At 43.3% G+C, this 17,560-nt stretch overlaps 1 protein-coding gene across 1 annotated transcript in view; it reads left to right on the top strand.

Annotated features, from left to right (window-relative positions):
- The first annotated feature begins 2,552 nt into the window (after positions 1 to 2,552).
- Positions 2,553 to 17,560, top strand: part of gli2a (GLI family zinc finger 2a) — a 90,198-nt gene continuing 75,190 nt past the window's right edge. Inside the window, exon 1 of the mRNA XM_079277452.1 lies at positions 2,553 to 3,027. The gene's annotated coding sequence lies outside the window, so the exon portion shown is untranslated. The remainder of the gene's footprint in view (positions 3,028 to 17,560) is intronic.

Raw genomic sequence — 17,560 nt, forward strand, 5'->3', positions numbered from 1 at the left:
CTTTGCACTCACATTCTTCTCTTCCAATCAGAAAAGCTCATTAAAACTCCTGCTTGTAAGAAGCATGCGAGCATGGGAGAGGAGGTCAGCGGGCCTGACGCTGGCTCTGGCCCTCGTTGGAAGGACACGCTTGTTCAGAGAGCGGCAACTCAGGCTTGATGATGCAAGCGCACGGAGAGACAGCAGGTGGCAGCACCTGGAGGCCCGAAACCAAGCAGCCTGACCCTCCATCTGTAAGTCACAGTCTCTTTTTCATCCTCTCCCTCCATCCACCTGCTTCTGTCTCAGCAACAATGAGATCCTCAACGTCGGGATGAACATGTCGTGGGGAAGGACTGAGAGTGGAGGCCATGAAAGGATGCAGCCTCAAACTGAGGATTTGTATTTTATTACTTAATTTCATAACAGAACTACGTATTTTAAGGTACTTTCACTTTGCTCACGTTTTTTACATTACATTCTACGATGAACTCATACTGCACTACACTTCATGGAAATGTTTGACTTTTTGCTCCACTACATTCATCACACAAAATATATGAACAGCATTGTTCTGAACCAACAAGGATACACTGATACTGATATCAGTATCCATGTTAGGCCCATACTGACTCAAATAGCTGGGTCGGATATGACAACAGGGAGGATCTATTCAATTCAGCTCTATGTTTAAATAATTCCATTTTTTTTAAATAATAAATACCAATTCAGTTAATTTATATTTACTTATTTATCATCTACATTTAGTTTTACAGAGTTAGGAGAGCAGCCTTCTACATAACAGAATGGGCCAGTCCCCTCCCACAGTGAGTCACAGTTCATGAGTGATCTCCACCAGCTACACTAACATGTTGTTTACCCCTGACTGTGGAACAACTCATGGTAATAATCCAACAATATCAAATATATTACATGATATGTAATGTATGTACTCATACAGTTTTATCATTTCTATATCAACTTTAAATGATGTAGACTTTGTCAGTTATGTGAGTTAACATCTTTTACATTGTCCTTCATGTGACAATGAACTATATATAGAATATATGATTCAGTAGAACTCAACAAGGACTTTTGGTTGAAAGAAACTAAATCAATGAAAACACTTTTGCTTGGTCAGCATATCTTGACGATCTGTAAGGAAGGTGTGTCCTGCTGGTCTCCTCCATGTGTTCCTGTCTCTGCTTTGTTTTAGGGCCATGTGATGTTCAGTGTGTTGTATGCAGCAATGATGCATCTTTCTTCAGACCATCAACTAACAGAAGTCTGCTATTATTGTGTGTCATGTGGGATGGACTATGTCAATATCACACAGACACAGAAAATACATAATATTAATGGTTCAAAAAAACACATTTATTCATACATTTCCTGCAATTTTTAGTAAAAGTAAGATGTGGGACTTTCGCCTGTGATGGAGCCTTTTTAGATGATGGTATTCTGAGGCTCGGTTACAGTTGTCCCCGGGCCCTGGAGCTCCAAGGGCCTCCGGAGTGCAGCCAGAAACCATTCAAACAAATGTTAACGTTTTGTCTCTCAAAACCTTAGAACTAATGTCATCTGAAGAACACAAATTAAAACAGATGATTATTATTTTAGGAAAGTTACAGTTAATTAATGAGCATGTTAACTCAAGAGGAAACTCCTTCAGAATGACTGCCTGCGATACTTTAAATTAGGACCCATCTGTTACTGCAGAGGCTGTAATAGGGTTCTTTTGAGTGCAGCCCTCCAGGACCCCAAATACATTCCGATTTAAATATTATTATTTTTCAATGACAATGACAAGAAAACAAAGATATGAAGTTATTAGGAACACATTGATTGACAAAGTCAGGCTCATTTTCTGTCTTCTCTTCACTCCACTTTCCTTTATAATAACAATGAATTAAAAAAAATAAGACTAAACGAGCATTTAAATGCACCGTCTGTCACGGACAGGGTTGCTTTGGATGGAATCTACATGAATGGCATCATAAATGCTGTTTGTCCACATCCCATCGCTGAATAAAAGGTTCCAGCCGAGATGAAAAAGAGCACGGGAATAAACAAAGCGTGAATTATGAAGATTGTTTGCTGTAACTATAAGGTCTGGATGTGCTTGTTGGGGAATGTGCTGGTTGGTCCTGTTGGTCTCACAGAGCCTTGATGATCTGTCCACCCACTCACACAATCACGACAGAAAAACAACACAATTAGAGCTCCGTGAGCTCTTTTCTTTTCCAACGAGGAACTTCATGCAACTCCTCACGTCAGCACGAGCGTTTCCTTCTGGAGCGATGCGACGGATGCAAACGCAGAGCGGGATCATTCCCGTCAATTGAGCCAAACAGTGTGAAGGAGAAAAATCGAACAATAAATGAAACTTTATCGAACTTTTCCCCCCACCCGTCTGCAACTGCTGGATAGAGTTAGCCCGGCCCATCTGGTGAAGCAAATGGCCCAACTCACCAGGGAGCAAGGGGGGTGAGAGAGAGGGGGAGATGGTAAAGAGGGGGGAGGAGAGAGAAGGGGGGAGATTGAAAACAGATCAGCAGCCTGGAGATCTCAACACCACCGCATGTCTCTGCAACAACTGTCGAGTGAAGCCAAACCGTTCTAACTTCCAAACTTTTACTTGTAGAGAAAAACCAAACAACAACAACGACGAAGCTCGAACGCATCATGCTAGTTTGCTGAAAAGAGCGATAAGCACGCACGCGAGAGAGCGCACCTCTTGGGAGAAGATGGATTGTATGAAAAAGTTCGACTCGCCTCGCGCCCCGCACTGAAGTCGCTCTCCGGGACAGAGAGGAGGCGGTAATGCCGTGCGAACTCTGAGCGGCTCCAAAACTTTTTTCCTGACTCGGTTCATGGAGTTTCGCGTCAAGTCCGGAGAGGCTCGTTCCACGGTAGTGCCAGCCCGGTCCCAGTGTACGGGAATCTGACTCCAGGGCAAAGTTTTACTCGGACAAAAATAAAGAAGAGAGGGAGCGCGAGAGCCTCGGGTGGTTTCGAAGTGTAGCAAAAGAGACGGCAGTGGAAAAGGTAAGGGCACTTTTGCGGTGATGCTGACAGCGGCGCTTTCTTTGCGCCGTGTGGTTCCTCTGCTCTTAAATTGACTTTCGGTGTATTTGTCAGTGTTTAGCCGCTGGTCCTCCCCTCTTTTCCTCTCTTTCTTTGTGTCTGTCGCCCTGCGTGTCAGCGGCGGACGACGGCTTCATGTGGCAGCTTCACATCTCTTTTGCACTTTGAACTTATCTGACACAGGAATCTAAAAAATGTTTGGTCGTGCAACCTGATCCATCACGGGAAGAGACGCGATCGGGAAGCTCGGCGCCAATCCGTCCTGCACAGCTTTTAATAGTTCAACACTTGACGGTTCTGATTGTTTTCCACTGAAGTCTCCAAACAGTGACGCTGCTGTTATGGTTCCATCTCAAGATCTGAATCCAATTAAAATAATTTAAAAAAAACTTTTTTTATTTTAGTACGTTAACCAACATCACGAAAAACCACGTTGCGTTGTTTTGTTTCCACCTTTGAGAGGCTTGAATGGAAAACGAATAAAACTATTACCAGTTTGGAGCCCTTCACTTGTTTTAATCTCTTAATGCCACAAAGCTCTCATCAGGCGTAAAGTGTGTGGAATGCAGCAGCAGCGTGGGGACGTCGGCCTGTGTGAGGTGTGTACTTATTGTTGAAAGATTCAAAGTTTACTGTTTGCTCTGCAGCCTGAGCAGTCAACAAACACTTGACGCCTTTGTGGGGCCCTTAAGCAGCGATATTTGCTGTTGGCTTTTCCTCCCATCTAACAGGCGCTGCTAATGATCTCCAAACTCATGTGTGCACTCTCGAGTCCCACTTTTTCTGTTAGTTCTTTTGGCCTACATATAAATGAAAAAGAAAGTGTTTTGTTAAAGCGTTTCCCAAATAATTCAGATTTTAAAACAACATGCCGGATCCCTCCTTGGACGACTTCTTTTTCATACTGATGAGAATAAAATCCAGAAAAGTTGGAATATTATTTGGGTTTAAAACTCAGAAGAGCATGCTAATAAAAAGATGAGTAAAGATAGAATGCAAGTTAATTTAAAAAAAGGAATGGTTTTGCAAAAAATTCAAATAATAATATCTATTTTTTTAAATCCACCAAGAGTTGTGTGCATGTGTGTTTTCCGCTTCACTTGATGACAAACCGTGTCGGGGCCGAGGTGATTTGCATGAGAAAAAAAAAGAAAAAGTTTTAGTGCATTTGGCCATTGTGAGGAATGAAGAGTTCCAACAGTTAGGGCCGACGGAGAGTGAAAGGAGCGAAGAATGGATGAGCCTATTCAGCTCATTCAGCCTCGGTTCAGGGGGAGACCCATAGTGGCCATGTCACTTTCATCTCCACAGCCGGCCCCTCTGTGCTCTGCTTCAGCCCCGTTTTCACACACCGCCTCTGTGCACAGGCCCCACTTTATTGATCTGCCTCCCTTTTTATTTATTTTTTGTGCTTCTGGAAGTCTGCAGAAAATTTAATGAACCAAATACTGGAAAAGGAGTGACTGTGTGTGTGTGTGTGTGTGTGTGTGTGTGTGTGTGTGTGTGTGTGTGTGTGTGTGTGTGTGTGTGTGTGTTGGAGGGGTATAGGCCAAGGAGGAGGAGTTGGGGGGGGGGGGTACAGCTCTTTTTTGAAAGCAAATACCGATGAAGTCTAGCGTACAGGGACAGAAAGGAGGGTTGGAGGAGCGGGTGAAGAGGGTGAAGTCTGAGTGACTCTGAGGAGGGGGAGGAGTACACCCCACCACCACCCCCCTCCTCCTCCTCCACCACCACCCACTCCTGCTGAGTAAACCCAGACAAGTTGGAGGAAAAAAAAGGGAGAGAATGCCTTAAACCCAGACCCATCCCACTGCGCCCCTCGTTTCCCTGACTTCAGACGCCGTATACTGTACCCATGACACCTGTGTCACCTCATGATGGCAGCCCGAAGAAAACGTGGCCTGTGTGGGGATGCTGCAGGTTGCCTCTGTGGTTCGGCTGACAAATGTTTGTGCTGGAGTTCAGTGGCTGTGGATGAAGAAGAGCTGTGGCCTTCACTGTTGTGTTGGAGCACCAACCTTCTTCTCAATTTGTCTCATTTGTTTTAATTAGTTGATTTCCTACGTTTCCCATAATGGAGTGGCTTTAAAGCCCACAGAATGGATGATTGGATGTCCCTACGTGATGGAGTAGTATAGTTACAACAAGTTTATTTTTATCTGAAATAATACAAAAAAGCAAGAAGCTACAACATGTCCTGTGGCTGCAGTGCATTCTGGTCGACTGAGGATGTAGAAATAGGTATTTGTGCATGTTGTATCATGATGAACCAACACGTTGGTCAGTGGCCATCCGCGTCTAAAACCGACTCACCCGTTAGCTCCTGAATAAAGCCCAATGTGAACCCATCTTCATCATGAGGATGGATGGGTCAAACCAACACAGGGCGTTTTACCCAGGAGACCGCTGTTCGTGAAACCAAGTCAACGTTGACTTACTTTACCGTCATTTTGTGACTTATGGACTTAACTTACTTCTGTTACATAACAAATGTAGTTATTTGAACCCAAACCAGGATATTGTTCAACACCCGATCACGTAGTTTTGTTGGCTGGGTAAACCTAAAAACTACTTCAGCTGGAAGATTATTTTGAAAAGATACTATGCAGAAACTTGACACGCCGTCCCTAACCCGTCCAAAACTGACACTAGAGTTCTAGTTTGAAGTGACGGGCCACTGACCAGCGAGTTGGGAGGACACACAGGTGTGAAACATTGCTCTTTTGTTTGGAGAACTGTGGATTTGTGCTTCAGTTCCATCAAAGACATCTTGTATTTTTCAGCTTGTTTCATTTTTAGGCACAGGAAACAGGAAGGATATTTTCTCCGCAGTCATATCAGTGTTCACAACTCTGTTAATATTTGATATTTCTTACTTAATAATTTACTTTAACAAATAATAAGTAGCGGTTCTGCATATCTCAGAATCCGTGATCTGAGTGAGACCGTGGCCGTCGCGGCGTCTCCTCCACACAGAGGAGGGTTGAAACTTACCCATGAGCAGGGATGAATTGATGAGACTTTAATGGCCATTTAGGGGGCTGTAAAAGGCAGCTATGTGGCGGGCGATGCCACAGCCATCTCTCACAGTCAGCCTCCACTTCAGACGGAGGGAGGAGTGGGAGAGCTGGAGAGAGATGGCCGCTCACACTCATCTGTAGAGCCCTTCACTGAATCCCGTCTCCTTTGCCTTTGGCATGGGGGACGGCGCTGGACAATCCCCGCTTGTTTTAGCACCCGTTGTTTCACTCCCCTCGAGGCATCCGGTTCATTCTCCCTCAAGGGGGTGAGGTTAAATAGGCTCACATCATATCTGGGTTGGGGTTGCACATTTCCAACGCCCCTTCTTGCCCCCCCCCCCCCTCTTTACACTACAGCAGCTATGAGTGGGCACTCCAAATCCCAGAACAGAAAGTGAGGTCATGCTGGATGGTACTGTCAAAAGAACACGTGAGGCCCCTAAAAACACACATGACGGGCGCAGAGCCCGACGTGCATTTAACAAGCCTTTTTAATGGCTGTCCGGGAGAATAACTGACAAGCTCATTACGGGCCGATTGACCTCATCAATCACTGTGGAATTGTAGCGGAACCAGGCTGTCTGAGGAAGAATGTATTTCCAAGTCGTGCAGCGAGGTCTTAACAACCCAACTCCTGTGCTGGTGCCGCTGTAGTTCTCAGACTGCAGAAGAAGAGGAACCTCAGCAGCTCCAACAACTCCAAAAGGGAGGAGAGCTAAAGCAGATTGAGTCTTGTGTACAGTGTGCTCCGTGTGATGCATGATGTGTCATCACCGGCACGCCCCACAGAGATCTTCCCATCGCGTCCTGGCCGAACTCTTCACACACTCCTCCACTCGCATACTGAGTCATAGGAAACCCAGTTTCCCAAAAGCATTTCAGCAGGAACCTCATCATTGTCCATCGGCTTACAAAGGAACAATGGCAGTGGCAGCTCTGGGGTCTTCAGGGGGAACCCTGCCCAGGTCACGGGAGGTCACTTCATTTGTAGGGGGGGGGGGTGAAGCTAATTTCATTATCTCAACACAAGATCAACTCCCCAGACAATGGAAAGGGACAGGTTGTTTTGTTATCCTTTTCTTTTTCACACCGCTGCTCACAGCTTTAGAGCTTCAGTGATTTGTCGATTCATGTTGCAGCTATTCTGATCATCAATTAATTGTATAAATGAGTATAATTCTCTACTTCCAGCCTCTCAAATGTGCATGTTTGCTGAAAAACCATAATGTGGACTCAATAATGAAGGTAACTGTGAAGTGCCGCCCTTCTCAATTTACTCTGTTGTTTGTACGAAGGCTTCATTTCATTTTCATTGAAACACAATCGGAACATTTTTGATCAGTTATTATGAATCAGAAGGTGCCCCTGCATTAATACAGGATCCATAAATAAAATAGCAACACTGTGAGTGTGTTCCATCTTAAATGATAATTCCTCTGTTTGTCACTGCTCTACCATGATAGATACTATCCTGTGAGTTTGGATGTTTCACATTCTTTATTAAAGGGAATGAAAGTGACTGAACTGACCGGCCTGGCTGGCGGTTGTAAAACGCTGATCAGCTGTCAGCAGACTGTAGGAGAAGGATCCCGACTCCCCCCTCTTTGTATCATTAACCCTTCCTCATCAAACAGGCTTTGCTGTGCGACTGTGAGCTCTGGAGATAGAGTGACACAGGCCCGCAGACAATGCCGTATTGTCTGCCATGTTTGCCGCGGGCCTTAATCTGATGCAGAGGCAGAGATCGGGTCTGTGCAGAGGCCGCTGACAACAACATGCAGACAGCACAGAGAAAGAGAGAGAGGGGAGGGAGGGAGGGAGGGAGGTGGGATCTGTTTGTGCTCCTAACTCTGGGGTTTGTGTTGGGAGGGGAGAGGGTAACAAGTTATGATCTACACTAGGCCCTCCCATAGCTACAAAGTCAACGCAGCCCCGAGGGCAAGGGCGGCTGGGCTCCCTTTCTTACGTTTCCACATGATGGGAGATATTAGATTCCAAAATTGTGCTGACTCAGTGCCAGGCCACAGTCTCCTCTCAGATAGAAGCCGGAGACAAGAGCCGGAGAGACGGAGTTGAGCTTGGATATAGAGACATGTGGTTGTCTTTAGCAACTTTCCCCCCTCTTCCCTCACAACATGCCTGTTGCTGCCATCATCATCATCTCCTCTCTCTCTTTTTCTCTCCCTCCCTCTCTCTCGCTCTCTCGGCCTCTTTCTCAGGCTCCGGGCCAAAGGGAGGTTTGTTCATGTTTTGTAATCAGCTCATTCGGGGGAAAGTGGGATGAATCAGGATATCTCAGTCTCTGCATCTTACCATTCTTTCTTCTTTTTAAGCTCTCTCTCTCTTGAGAATTTTATGGATGTGCAATAGTAATGAATGTCATGATCCCAAAAATGTAGTGCTTGGTACCGTTACCAGTGAAATTCCATGATTGTCGCTCCCCAATTCAATACCACAAAACAAATAAAACAATCAAACAAACAAAACTGTAAATCCCATGCACTTAAACATACACTCTGTTTGCATATTGTTTATTGCAAATGTATTGATGATCTGCCTCATGTTTATCAACCAAAACTACATTTTACAAGACAACATTTATTATATCTTGATAACGTTTTAATTTATCTTCGCACAACACAGAGTTTGAGCTTGAATGTGTCATGATGTAAGTCAGGGGTCTCTAACTGGCGGACCGCGGTCCGGATCCGGACCCAGGACCTAAAATCGGTATTTCGGAATCATATATATTAGGCAGCGAGTTTGTAATTTAACCGGCGCATCTTATTCAGCCGTTGCGGTACTTGTTCAGCGGTGCAGGACACACCGACCAATGCGTTGTAAATCACATCACGTGCTAAAGCTCAGCCAATCAAATAGGAGTATTCTGACTCGAGCGAGGTTTACACACACCGTGACACACGGGGGAGAGACGAGGAAATAGAAAGAACAGCAGGAAAATTGTGCTGATCAGTGATCTCACATGACGTTCTCCAAAAAGAGACACGTGTTCAGAGAGAATATCATTTATAAGCATGAATGAACAGAATCTTATATGTTAATTCTTCCCACAGGCAGTTAAATCCAGCATGTCTCATATGTACAGAAACTGTAACTATTAATAAAAGCGGTAAATTAAGCGCACTACCAGACAAAGCACAACTCTTTTGAACAAACGTACCCACTCACATCTAAAATGAAGACACAGAAAATAAACCTAAGAGCCCAAAATGATCAGAGTCCTGACGCATGAATTCACTGTCCAACAATGATGTTACAGAGAGGATAGAGCTGAAACAAGTGTTAATAACCACAGATGAAGTCCATGCTCACTGATTTCTCTTTTTAGAAGACAAAATATAATATTGTGGCTTTTTGATTGACATCACTTCACACCTGAATGAACTGAATTTAAAGCTGCAGGACAATTCAGTGAAATTAGTTTTTCTAAACTTCATTACTTTATTTTAAGATGCACATTTTAGAAAAGCTTTCTGTTTTGTCAGTTATTCTTTAATCCAGACATTATTGTACTTGAAATGAGAAGAACATTTATTTATGTATTATTTATAATCCATCCAGTTAAATTTGTAAACTGAGAATAATAATTTGTTAAAATATAATTGATGTGTACTTTCTTTATTTGATTTGACAGTTGTTGACTACACAGAGACATTGTTACTACTACTAGACTTCTTTAATATATGTATATATATGAACAGAAGCTACATCATCTTTAAATAATTTGAGTGTTAAAGAAGCAACTGTCTAACATTATTGTAATGTTCCGGACCTTTGCCCGAGGAGAGTTTCTCAATCTGGACCTTTTGGAATTTTAGTTGAAGACCCCTGATGTAAGTCAATGCAACCTCCGTTAACGTGAGCTCCGTTATTTAGCCAAGCAGGAGTGCTCTGCCCACCGACTGCTAACAGCTAACATTAGCTTGCTCTCTGCCAATTTTAACATGGAATTGTTGTTCACAATGTAGCATCATCAGGGGAATGTTCACTATCCCCAGGATGACGTTAGTACTATAGAAAAATGAGAACCGCTACGTGTGCATAATTTTGCCATCGCGGCTATCGTGATATCATAATATAATATTGCGATAGAGTTCCCCTACAACATCTGTGAATGTGCCCACAATGCTTCAAAAAGATCTCCACCCTCACTAACAAAGGAAAGGAGGTCGAACCTCCTTTCCTTTGTCTTCTTGCAGTCGGTTCATCTATCAAGGAGTTGAATCTCAGCTGGATGAAGCCTCACCTCTGTCCCCTCTTGCTTTTCTTGATCACGATCAAGTGTTAACACAGCCAGACTCCGGATTGAGTTGTTCTCATTTACAACAGAAGGAGCAGGAAATAGTCATTTAATATTACAGCAGGCTTAGTGTGAACAAAGATACAAAGAAAAAGATACATAGTGAGTTCCAATTACCACAGGATCACCTGGTGACATGCTCTGACAGCTGCTACTGGCAGGACCTGGTCCAACACAAACACACACACACACACACACACGCACACACACACACACACACACACACACACACACACACACACACGCACACACACACACACACACACACTGACAACCCCCCAACTTCAAGGGGAGTCCCCCTCCCGTCACCACAGGCCTGAGATCTGACTTGGACGTAGCAGCAGCTGGCTTGTATGGGCTTAGCAATGCACAACCACAGACTGTCAACTATCACAAGCACTTGTACTGGAGTGCTGAATCCACCGCAACAATGTGGAAGTCGCACCGCAGCGAAACCTGAGAGCGGCGAATGCCAACTTTGATTTGGCCAAATCTTTACTCACTGGCTTGTAGCATATCCGCTGTGGTTCTGCAGAGGAACACACGTGCACGCACACAAAGCCAGTTTTGCTGAGGTAGTTGCGGGGTTATTGACAGCTGAAGCAGTCAGAGTGAGTGCTAATTTAGGATGAATGGCCCAGTCCAAATGCTTCAGAGAGGAAGCTGGCTCCATTCAGCAGCGTGCAATGTGGCACCAGTGACAGCTGTGGCTTTTACACACACCTTCATTACATGTTCATTCAGCTGTGACGTGTCAGCAATAAAAACATCACCGTTTCAAACTTGAATGAATAGTTCCGAATATAAAATGTTCGAAGATGAAGCAAAAAATTCACAATTTTCCAGAGCCTGAGCTGACTTTTTTAAATTACATTTTTTAAATTTTTCACATTTTACTTTTTTTCTCAGAAGACCAAAAAACCCTCCCTGTAGATTGGTCCGTGCCTGGGACTGTATGTAGGCCTTGAGCTCCACATCTGTTTTCTGTTGGTTGAGGGAGGTGACGAGATCAACCACAGGATATTGCCTTTACTAGCAGGAAAGGTCAGGTTCAGGGGGGTAAGAACTCATCCACAGGGCTTTTCTCTGCTGTTTTAGATGCCTTTCATATTACATCAGTTGTAAGCTGCTCATTACGCTCTATCTTCTGCAATCCACTGGATGATTGGGTTTTGGTAACGGATTTGACTCCGTTTGCATCGGTCAATGGAGAAGATCTTTTTTTGTTTTTAAGTGAAATGTGGAGGAACGATATATTTTTAAAGCCCTAATGTATTTACATGATTAAAAACAGAATCGACATGTATGAACGATCCTGCTCTAGGTCAATATGATAAACCATTTTGATTTTGAATTTGAATCACGAGAGTTTGAATTTCCCTTCCTTTCTAATGTCCTCAGTTACTGAGGCATGTAAAGCACTTAAACAGCCCGTCGATAGAAAACCTGCACCCTGGCTTGCAAAACGCATATTGTGGCAATACTTTCCTTCCTGCTTCAGCGACCTGAATCTATACGTGTGCGACAGCCTGTAGTGATGTTGTTTCAACCTCTGAATCAGACAAATGGCTAATGTGTTGCTGTCAGACCTCTCACATCTACTTCATGACCTTTAAGACCTGAGCTTCAAATCCTCACGGAGACGTTCCTCCAAAGAGTGATTCACTCATGGAGAATGTGCCCCGTCCCAGTCCAAACTTGTCTTCCCTCAGAAGTCTCTGAAAACTCGCTGTCCATTGCGGTGTGTCATCTGTCAACATAAAGATTTTCAGTCTGATATGAATTGCTATGCGATGGTGTCATGCAATTTTATTGGATTTTTAGATTCTTAATGTTTTTGTTATTAAAGTACGAAGGTAAAAAGTAATCATCAAATAAGATCTTGTCAATTCAGTTGTAAAAAGGATATACGTTGAAAATGTTGTGTTTTTAGGAAGAGCGTCAAATATTGCTATAATTTTAGATATTTAGATATTTTTATTTATTAAACAAGGACCAACTTCTTGGCCACTTGGGGGCGGCGGGAACAAGCTGTAAATAAAATGACTTATTGTTACCTTTTAACTTTTAAGCATTCAACTCAGCCTTTGCTAAGCCCCGCCTCCTGCTGCTACTCAGTTACCACGGAGCCCACACCATGACTATCTGCACTCCATGAATACACATTATCTAGTTTTTGGAAAATCCAAAAAAAAAAGATTCCAAAGATAAGCAGACAGAAGAGTTTAAAATATGCATTTGAAGGATATTTCCCAGAAGTCAAACTGATTCAGCAGAGAAAATAGGTTATGATAAAGATAGAAGCTACATATCACAGTGGAAAAGTGAACCATCACATCATCTAGAGATCCAGACAGAAGACAATGAAATGAAGGAACAGCAGTGGTCCTGTAAAGCCGGGATGCACTTTAGTCAGTGTTACAACAATTATAAAGCAATGCAGACATTCAAGATACCTTCAGTAGCTAGCCTAGCATAGAAGTGCGCACGCTAGCAATGATGTGCTCACGTACTCTGTTAATGTTAGCGCCATTGAAACGTATAACTCCTTCCAATCTCTCAGGGTAACGAGTATCTGATTGTCCAGTCTGTGTTTTGAGGGGCGGGACATAGCACAGGGGTCATTTGCCTGTTTACAAACCCAACGTATATGTAGCATCAATAGCATTGATTTTGACTTGTGTTTCTTTCCATCTCTAAGTTTTAAGTCTGTTTTGGTCCCGATGACTAACGTCTAAGGAAAATATGTGGCTCTTAAGCTGGTAAATGCTCCACTATGTTCAATGGCTAACTTTTGTCTGCCATTTGGTGCCGGGCAGGTAGTGCACTGTGGGTTTCAAGTGCCTTCTCTGTGAAAACAGCTGCTTCGTGGGCTGTAAAACCCCCCAAAAAACCTTTTGGCAAGAAAGTCCAAAGGCTCTACAAAGCACATTTGATAGACTTCTGGGATTATGCCTAATGTATGGGTGCTATAACATAAACTATAACTTTAAAGGCAAATAGAAACTGCAGACCAATTTGATCTTACTAAGCTGTAATCGAGTTCACCTCACTATGACCCAATGATCGTGTTGATATGTTTTCTCTTCATACTGGCCAAACAAAATGCAGAAATCAAGCAGTTGAAACGAATCAAGTTGGCAGTAGTACGGTTTCAAATGTGGTAAATCAAAAGTCCATTTTTTAGAGTGTGGTTTATAAACTAGAGTTGCTGGCTGCTGGAAGTTGGACTGCATTGCTTCATGTTTAGCTGGGAGCTGAACAGCACCGCTGGCCGAACTTTATATGACGGAGCGGACAAAGGCGTATTGAGTTGCAATAATTGGAAAGCTCATTACTCATGGGTATATTGATGATGATGATGATACGAGACACCTCTCAAATTCTGGCTTAGTACTCAAGGAGTGCTATTCCTATTGTCTAGCTTTTATATCCATAGCGAGAGGTGACTGCTGAACACGTTGATGTAAAGTATGTGTTCATAATGTGGGAAATAAAGCTAGATAGAAAAGCCCATTTCTTTGCTTCCCCCTTTTAAATTCTGGTCCCAGTTAACATTGGAGTCAATGGGGCAGTTGGATGCTTATGGCGCAAAACCACCACCACCACCTCGCTCCTACACCTGTCCACCTGACGGTTCCAGCATTCCTCCAGAGTGTATCATCGTGTTTAGCCTTTTTTCCCTACTTAGACTAGAGGAAGGGTTAGCAGCGGTTCTCTGTGTGTATCACAGCTTAAAGAGTTATTAGTCATTGGAATCATCCTGTCCTCCTTTGAGTATTCTGAGAGACAATCAATACTCACAATACTAAAAGTAGCACAATACATTCTGAACCACTTCCCAAAAATACCACGTCAACATCGCAAAACACATGAAAACAAATCATATTTTGTCTTTTGAAGGTTGTTATGTTCCGCTGCATGAGTTCCTCTGTCAGAAACCTGAGTAGAGAGGTCTGCAGGTGGCGTAGGGGCAGGAGACCTCACCTATACTCCCCCTCTGTGTCTGCCAAGGGAGCAGAGTGTGGGACAGCAGTTGGTGAGCCGGTTATTGTGTATGCGCAAATTCACTGTGTGCACCCATGTAAATGTGTGTGTGTGTGTGTGTGTGTGTGTGTGTGTGTGTGTGTGTGTGTGTTGCCAGGAAGAGAGAGCCTACCAGCATACGGATTACAATGACTGTAAGATAGGAAGGAAGAAAGTAAGAAGAGCAAAGCCTGGAAATCTTCAAAACGAGAGGGGCTCTTTTGATGTGTGTTTGCATTCCTTTCAGTGTTGGTGAAAGGGGAGCTGTTGAACGGTAGTGGAGGAGAGGAACACTCGAAACTGACTGGGGCGCTAAGAAAAACACACACCAGGGCTCATAACAAAAGTGCTGGTGGAGGGGGTGAAGGTAAATGAAGAGAGAGAGAGAGAGAGAGAGAGAGGCACTGATACTATTGTCTTTAAGAGGAAACACTACAGGAGAATAGAGTAGAAAAATGAACTACCGGTAATAGATATCAGCATGAAACTTCCTCCGTTGATTACTTACATTAAGACACTTGTTTTTTGTATTACAAGTTTTATGAAATGTACATTTAAATATGCAAATGAGGAATTGCCTTACATACATTTCTAGACCATCAATTTGGATGAAGCCAGGTTAAAAGTTCCTGTTTCATTTCGTTGACATATTAGAGTCAAATGTTTTTATTGAGGGAATTTGAATATCTCTTTGTATCACCCAGTAAATGAGAAAATACAGCCAAAATAAAATCCATGTTCTCCATTTTTATGTGACAAAATGTTGTGTAAATCCAGCTATGATAAGTTATATGAACAAACCGCTCAGTAAAAACCTTCAGAATACAAATAGGAATGAAACTGGAAGGTTTGCTGTGTATGTAAGAGCTACTGAAGTGGAGAAAGTTATTGAGAGAAAATGTAAAATTGACTACAGACTGAAAACACGACAGTGAGTAGGCTCAAAGAAAAGAATCAACATCACTATGACACTTCCCCAGTTGATTACTTACATTAAGACAACCGTTTTCTGAATTACAAGTTTTACGAAATGTTGTTAAAATATGCAAATTAGGCATTATCTAATGCCAGCTTTTAGTGAATTTAGGAGAAATCTACAGACGCAAATAGACAAAGTAGTAAAATAAACACGAAAATTTTCTTTTCACTATTATTTTACACAAACCAGTTCTGCTCTGGAAACAAGTGAATCTGAACCCTGTATGATTTTCAGGCTGACCTTGGCAGAAGAAAACATAACAGTGACTTTCCCCATTACCTCAGTCTTTTTCCTGTGCCTGGTGTGGTTAAGTGGCATGTCTGGATGCTGCATCACGAGACGTAAAACATCTGCTATAAACTGCACTTTTCTATGTTTAATATTTGCCATCCTGTGCCTCGCTCAAAAAACTGACGTTTTCTGTTAACCGTTTTATTTATAATTCATAAAATATAAGCCGGAACATATTTATAGCCTTCCTGGTGTGGGTGGACTGAAGGAATTTGTTAAATTGAATAAATACAAGACATATCTCTTGGCATCTGTGATCAATTACAACAGTTTAACCGTGTCAAGTACTTGGATGAAAAAAAAAACCCCGGACAGACACAGATTCTTCGTCAAACCTCACTTTGAACGTTTGGTAAGATAATTCACGAAAGCAAAGACATTTCTCAATGGAAAGAAAGATCCAGTTCTGTGGCTCCGAGTGGCAGGAAGCAACAAGAACAAAGCAGCCTCACTGTAAAACTCCGGGTTAAGGTTTCGGATATGGTTAGTCTAGCCTTCAAAAAAGCAGCTTTGAAATGAATGAAATAAACCACTTAGAGCTGTAATCTGTAAACTCTTGTTTTGGGAATTGGCTGCTAGAGACACTGCCATGGATGTTTTTTTGCATTTCCCAGAAATCATGTGGTGATCAGACAGTCGATCCTTCGGCATCTTTTTCCTTCATTTTAAAACGTTTTGAGGTCCGTTCAGCATCGCTTCCTGTGACAGGTCCTCAAGACACCACATGTGGAAGTCTGCATGATGTAGAGGTGATATGTATATCAGACATAAAATGGAATATTTATTTATTTGAAAAGGGAAGAAGTTGGGGCACTGTGTTGTGAGTGGGGGTGATCCTGCCCTGCTATCTGAGATCACATGACACAACAGGGTGGGGAAAGGAGAAGGTGTGGGGGGGGGGGCTTATCCTGTTCGTGCTGCAATGGGCTGCCCAGCCAACCAGAAGATGAGAAAAGAAGTGCACCCTTGTTGTTTGTTCGCCTTTGGCCCCTGCCATCTGTCCGCTTGGTTCCTGACACCTGTACCAGCCTGTCAGAGCTGGGCTTCCCTGTCAGCAGGGACCACACGGGTCCGGCCTGTAGGGAGACACCAGGGTGGGGGATGGGGGGGGGGGGGGGTGTAACAGCTCCACAGAATTAAGGAAAAAGTGGGTGGGATGGAAGGGATCAGGGTGAAGTGGGGGCCACTTTTGGGGAAATGAACTCAAATCTAGCAGTTTTATATAAGCCTGGTGCACTCTGGAGGATTTTCAAATCTTAACTGATTTACAAAACATGGGAGGCCACAGACAGATCAAACCAATATTTATTATTCTAACCAGACCACACAGTCAAGACACAGGAGCACCCACTTGGCATTTATCCTAAACCATTTCAGTGTGGCGATTCCAGGAACTTGGGAACTCACAGAAAGTCGCGTGACCAAATGTGACTTCTGAACAAACGCATACATGGAGGCTGACTGTCTCCGTCACACAGTTGCACTTGTGTGTGCTTTGCACCGGAAAGAAAATGTAGGAAGCCATTATTCCGCTCGCTTGTCCTCCTTTTCTACCATCCACCTGGCTCGGCAGACAGAAGTTCTATTCGTGCTGTTGGCAGCCATGTTTCTGTTCTAAACAAGCCCACAACATCCTGTTGGTGACACTTCTCGGTCACTTCTCTCTCTCATTGGCTATTGTGGGTTCCTGCTCAATATCATCCCATCACTGTTCCATCCAGACAACAGGATTTCGAAAATCGCAGAGATTGCGATCCAGTTGGTTCCATGAAAGGTGCTAAATTCAGTATTCCCTCTGCGTGTCTTGTTATCTGAGTTTCTCTTTGCTTTGGTGACCGTCCATGCTTTTACTGCCGT

Source organism: Melanostigma gelatinosum (assembly GCF_949748355.1).
Source record: "Melanostigma gelatinosum genome assembly, chromosome: 10".
Lineage (NCBI taxonomy): Eukaryota > Metazoa > Chordata > Actinopteri > Perciformes > Zoarcidae > Melanostigma > Melanostigma gelatinosum.